General features: G+C 38.1%; 1 long non-coding RNA gene across 2 annotated transcripts in view; it reads left to right on the top strand.

Annotated features, from left to right (window-relative positions):
• LOC138010801 (uncharacterized) overlaps positions 1 to 2085 on the top strand; it is a 3160-nt gene extending 1075 nt beyond the window's left edge. The window contains exons 2-3 of one of the 2 annotated variants that reach the window (XR_011124560.1): positions 952 to 1062; positions 1982 to 2085. This is a non-coding gene — a long non-coding RNA (uncharacterized lncRNA). Of the gene's footprint in view, positions 1 to 951; positions 1063 to 1824 lie in introns of both variants that reach the window. The other variant, XR_011124559.1, reaches the window with a different exon arrangement.
• Positions 2086 to 6122: the final 4037 nt, after the last annotated feature.

The raw sequence follows: 6122 nt of genomic DNA, 5'->3' as shown, positions 1-6122 counted from the left end.
GAAAGCTGTGTCCATTTTGTTTGGTTAATATCACTTGAAATAAATAACTCTTTTTGCCTTTACTTTACATGCATTGGGGTAAAAAATATTCCTGTCACTAAAATTATTCTTTTGGCTTTTACAGTCAAAAGTGATCTATACCAAACTTTTGTTAGGTGCAATTCATTTATCTTACACCAAAAATTCTTGGAAAACAGCACCTAACAACAATATCCGTGGTTTATTTAGGGTAATTTATCCTAAAATGTTCACTAACCAATCAAGGGCTCATGCTACCAAGAGCAAACACAGGCTGTGTGTGATTTGCTGTATTTCAAAGAAAAGTGACTTCATTTTAAGCTTTAACACTTAAACTCAAAGAAAAATTTAAAGTCATTCTTTCAATGACATAACATTTTCTCAAACATCTTTATATTCAGTTAAGGTTTCTTGTTGTAGCATGAGTCATGACTGTGATTTCTGCCTACTGAAACTGGGACCATGGATTCATTCGTTACAATTACAGTCAATCTATGTCACCTATGACCAATATTTCTGAGACTGAAATGTTCATTCGAAGTCCTATTTGTAACTTCTGGCATTTGAATGGTCTGAGTCTTTAAAATTTCTGGAAATCTTTCCAAAAAAAGTATCAGCTGAAAAAAAAAAGGCAAAGCACATACGTGTAGGAAACAACTGATTGTTTTCAAATACTGTATGCTGTGATGTAATGCAAAAAAATTCATAGCTTTATTCCAGCAATAAACTAGGGAAGTTTCAATGAAAATTCTTAAATCTCACTGGCGATGATCACAACTGACATGTTATTTTTAAAACCCTGTTAAAACTTAAAAAATACTGGTCACATATGAGGAAGATTGACTATAAATTGACTTTAACCTTTCCAAATGTAAGTTAGTTCCCCCTTTTTGATGAGCCACCCCTCAGTCAGGTCTTATTCTTCATGAACAGGGACAGATGTTATGGACATATCCATGGGGACATCCAAAGTGGACACAGAATTAACTGATGAGGTTGGGAAGATACGCGGAAGATTTTTGATGCACTTCTGGCATTCAACTGGTAAGTCATGTGTTGAAAGCTCCTCACCATAATCCCACACCGCAAGTGCTGCAAGGTGCATTAGAGGTGGCACCTGTCCAGTGTCTCTACGCCATCCAATTGTTGTAGGCCTGAATGACCTCTGTTCTTCTAAATTTATAGTTCCTTTTGTCGAAGCTTTCCACTGAAGTTCAAGCTTACGACCTTCAGCTTTAAGAGACTGGATTGTCAGTGATGTGTCTTTGTTCAGTTTCTTTTCCTCCCACGCTTTAGGATAGACATCCTTTCCTCTAAGTGGGGCACTGACTGCACTACCTTTTCTGATGTTGTTGAGCTTTTTTCTTGCCTCTTGGAGAAGCTCTGTGGTCAGTAGTTGCCCATAGTCATTCATTCTCTGTTCATGTGTCTGCCTTGCTGTCTCAGTGGTCCTACCATTAGTTTTACCACTGTGAATAGTGTTCTCGACAAATGTTACAGAGGCCTGTTTTGATAGTTCTGACAGGTTGTCATGAAGATAAAGTTGGGATAGATTAAACTGTCTTTCAGCAATGACATTGTTCACAGGAATGCTAAAAATGTGCTTGGCATAAAATTCAAAAAGGTGTGGTGTGGTGTCTTTGTTAATAAGACAGCTTTCAGGTGATGTTGCCATTGCTTTAATCTCAGTTAGAAGTTGAGGTTTCTGCAGCTGCCAAATATTGGCCCATTTAACCAGCCCATTTCTGTCCCTAGACACCAACCTCTGAAGATCCTGTCCCTAAACTTTTACATAATTGTTTTCAGATGCATTTCCTTGATTGCTTTCAGTGGATACAAATTGTATGTCAAGGACCTTCAAAACAGATGACCAGAATGGACTTTGGAATCATTGATCAGCTCCCATTCCAAACAGCTTGGGAAAGGATAACCACTCAGCACCATGTTCTTTAATTACTTTCAGGGCTTCTTGCAACATGGGCCTCTGCACTTCCTGGTAAAAGTGTTTAATAGCGGCTGGATCTTTCAAAGATAATTGCACTTGCTCTTCTGTTAAAGGAAAATACAGTGATGGACACAGTAACATTTGACTGAGTGTTTCATTGTGCTTGAGAACAGTTGCAGGCCATAGTCGTGCCAGATATCCACTGGAAAAACCAAGTTCCTCGTCACTTGCTTGTGATGATTTAAGAGATGGGATAATGAATTTGTCAAGAAATTCAAATAAGAATTTAATTTGCACTTGGATCATTGGGCAGGAGCTCAGCTTGACGACATTTTGCCAGACTGATGAGTGGTTATCTGACTTTGGCATCCTTTCTAGTATACGCTCTGCAAGCTGAAGACAGGCTTTTCCATACTTTAAATACCATTGTAGCATCTCATGGTAATATGTCCACCTTGTGTCAATAAAGGACTGTGGAAGGGGTGGCTCCTTGTACTGACTTGGGCGTTCATGGTGGAGCCAGGATATCTTGTATAATAATTGCAATATGTGGTTGTTGCTCATATCACCCTTTGCCCCAAACCCAGCCTGGCACATTCTTCGCAACATTATATTAAGTATGTGTGGGTAACAGCCCACAAAAAACATTTCCCTGCCAAATAGTTTGGAGTTGTTTGCAATCAATCCATTTGATTTACTCTTTTGGGTAGAGGCATTGTCCCCAACTAACCCTGAGACATTTGATATACCAAATGTGTCATGAGCAATGTGGAAATCGACATCTGACTGGTGTTTTCCTGACCCACTAGCTACAATGCTGTTAGCAAGAACATAAGCCCTTGGCTTGTTAGTTTCATGGCACCATGTGTGCATCCCCACAATGTGCCTTTCCTCCCCTCCTTTGTTAGAGTCATCACTCCAAACATGAAAATCATATTTGCTGTTTGCAAATCTTTTACACAGAATTAATTTGTCTGCCTCCCCTAAAAGAACATTCCAATCTGACAAAGTAGTTGGGGAAACAATCAGATTTTTTGGGGGACTACAATTAAACAAAATACTGAAAATTAAATGTAATGCAATTGGTGCCTTTTGGTTAGATAAAAGACATGCATGTTGTAAATATCTAATGCAAGCCATGAACATTACACTCCTATGATTTGCTCCATTTTTGCCATGGGCAAATGTATCCACAAGAGAATAACTGTTTAAAACATCTCCTTTTTGTTTTCAACCTCAAGCTTATAAAGCCTTGAAAGGAATTATAACTGTACTAAATGAACAGGCCGGATGCAGGTCAGTTGTTTCACGCCAAAATTTGCGTCTGTTTACATTTTCCTTGTTGGGAAGCCCACTCAAAGCAGCCGTAATAATAAGTATGCCAATTCCAAAAAAAAAAAAGACTTGAGTTATACATTTACCCATGTTTTCCTTAACCAATGCTTACCTATACTTTTTCGAAGCATTTGGATTGTCCTTTTGAGTCCTGCATTTCCTGATGTTAGTCGTTTACATTCACGAGGGAGTTTGTCGATCCTCGCAAGCTTGCTTGCAAACTTGAGAAAAACACTTTGCGGAGTTGCTGCCGGTGAATCCTGACCACCAACACTACAACTGTTTTCGTCTGGTTTCTCTTCTGATTTTAGTTTCTTCGCTGGCTGATATTTACTAGAAAACTGCCCGCCCATAAATTTTCTTCGCCCCATTGGCTGACATTTTTTTTCGCAACTTTTGTTGTAAACAATTAACGAAAGCAGCCCGCGTTTCCAGGAAACAGCAGTCTTTCCAGGAAAGTACTCTGCGCATGTCATAAAATTTTGGTGGTTACGGACATCGGGGGAAGGATCCCCTTGCGTGAGGGGTAAAATTACAATAAATAACAGTCTTATTTACGGAAGAAGACTTCCTGGGACAATAACATCTGTTGTTGATTTATTAGCCATTTTCTAGTACTCAAAGGTACTGAAATAGATGTTTTGGCTTGTCTGAGATCATGTGCTTGGTCACGTGACCTTGCTTTGCAAAGTTTGAGCATGATTGGGATATAATTTGTTAAGAAGTAACAATATTAGAGGTTTTTCTTGATAAAAATTGCAGATAACGCCGTAAACAGAAGCTACTGGAATGAGCCTCGTTTTCATGTTGACACGGAAATGGGAGATAAATTGTCATTCTTTTATTGTTTCAGTCTCAATAAGCTAGAATTTGCCTGAAAGTGTGGAATGTACCAACAGTAAGTATAAAATATCAGAATATCTATGAATAATTAACACATTTATGGTAATGAAGACGTTAAAATAGGCTAGTAAAAGCTATAAAACACCATTTTTGACCTTGCAGCGGTCACGTGACCTCACATTAAGCGACCTGAACATGATTAAGATTCGTGCTACAAAGGTGCAACGACATTTGTAGATTCAGGCCAAAAGAAACGTTTAATTTACGTATTATCAGTGTTCTTGTATCTCAGCCTCGTTTCCATGAATTTAAAGGGGTGGCCTATTAAATAGACGCTAAACTTGTGATCTATACCACAAATCAACTCTACTAACTAGCTGACATTGATCAGCAGGTCTTGTTCTATCAAAATCCGCTATCAAACCTTTTCTGACCCGATCATTGTACGAAACCCTTCTTTTAGGGTCCTGGCTTCCAGACTTCCGGACTGGCTCCGTTTTGCTCCAAGGAAAAACGTTGATCTAAGAATGATAAAAGCAGACAAAAAGCAACTTGGATACCTAAACTTGATTTCCACCTTCAGGGATCCAGTGCTTGGGTAGCAGAGATCATCCATTCTTTGTAAAATCATGAAGCGAAATTCGAACAATGAAGCATTTACCTGTTGCAGGTAAGCCAAGCTGAAGCTGTTAAAAGAGGGTTTATTCCACTTCATCTGACCTGTAATGCATTTAAATGTCTTTTTCGTTTATTTAGGGTTATTTTAGGTCTATCTGCGTGGGAGTTTGGTGCAACGCTCCCTGTTAACGAGTCTTTCAATGTGTAGGCAAAACTTGGAGATCGCCGAAATTAGGCAAGTTTTGAGAGCTATAAATATTCCATCAAGGAAGGGCCGCAAAGTTTCTCTCTGTAATGACATTATGTATGGTACTTACTTTCCAGCTGCGCTGGTTTGATTGGAAAAGACCGTCTCACTTTTTCATAAAAAGAGTTTGAAGTTGATCGGTGTTCGATTGTCTGATCAGGCTCTATGGTAGGGGTGCCTTTAAAGTCTCGCTGGTAGCTTCATTCAATCTCAATGTTAATGAAAGTCACCATTGTCTATTCAAAAGACATGAAGTAACTGGCTATCGTTTTTGTTTTGTACAGGCTTTGTTTGTTCGTGATAAATTGATCTTCAAAGTTGAGTGAAATTGAAGCCTTGATATAGGGCGCGAAGAGCGTTCGAGCGGGTGAACCAAAAATACCTCAAAACTCCAATAATTTAAAAGATCCAATCAAGTGGATTGTGGTTTTAGTATAAGCACATGAAGGTCTTGCAAAACACAAGAAATGCTTGAAATCTATTTTTCAAACGAGATCGACCGGACCGCTTTAACGGAGACAGCCTCTTAATACTCAATAGTCAGCAGCACAATCATGGTACAAGATATAGTAAGTCTAATTTTATTTGTCCAAGATTTAATCGTGTGACTGAAGGTGGTAGATCACTCGCAGTTACTACTTGTGAACTTTGGAACAGCTTAAGTCTAGAACTCAGGAATTCTGCATCAGAATCTTTTAAGAACAATTTTAGAAACAATCTTTTCGATGTACAACGGAAACTACACCATTTTATAGTTTAACATTTAATTCATTATTTGCTCTCAAGCCATGTTTTATTTTTATTTACAATTCGTCTTATCAGATGGATATTCTTAATTTTATTGATAGTCATGTTAGAATTTTACATACGTTGTATTTTTAGCTTTCACATTTCTATGTACACTTTCTATTATATGGCATCAGTTTTGTAAGCATTGTTAGATAGAGAACCACAAGTTTATTAGTTACCTCAACTATTCTGTGCCACCCTCTTTAAGTAATGTGTGTTATTATTATTATTATTATTATTATTATTATTATTAGCCTAGGCTCTCGGACAAGGGGTTTGCACTGTTTGAAAATGGCTTGAAATCTTCTACAATCCGGGTGATTTGTC

This window comes from Montipora foliosa, chromosome 7 (genome assembly GCF_036669935.1).
Source record: "Montipora foliosa isolate CH-2021 chromosome 7, ASM3666993v2, whole genome shotgun sequence".
NCBI classification, from domain to species: domain Eukaryota; kingdom Metazoa; phylum Cnidaria; class Anthozoa; order Scleractinia; family Acroporidae; genus Montipora; species Montipora foliosa.
Note: the sequence above shows the minus strand (reverse complement) of the source record. Positions and strands in the feature narration are given on the sequence as shown.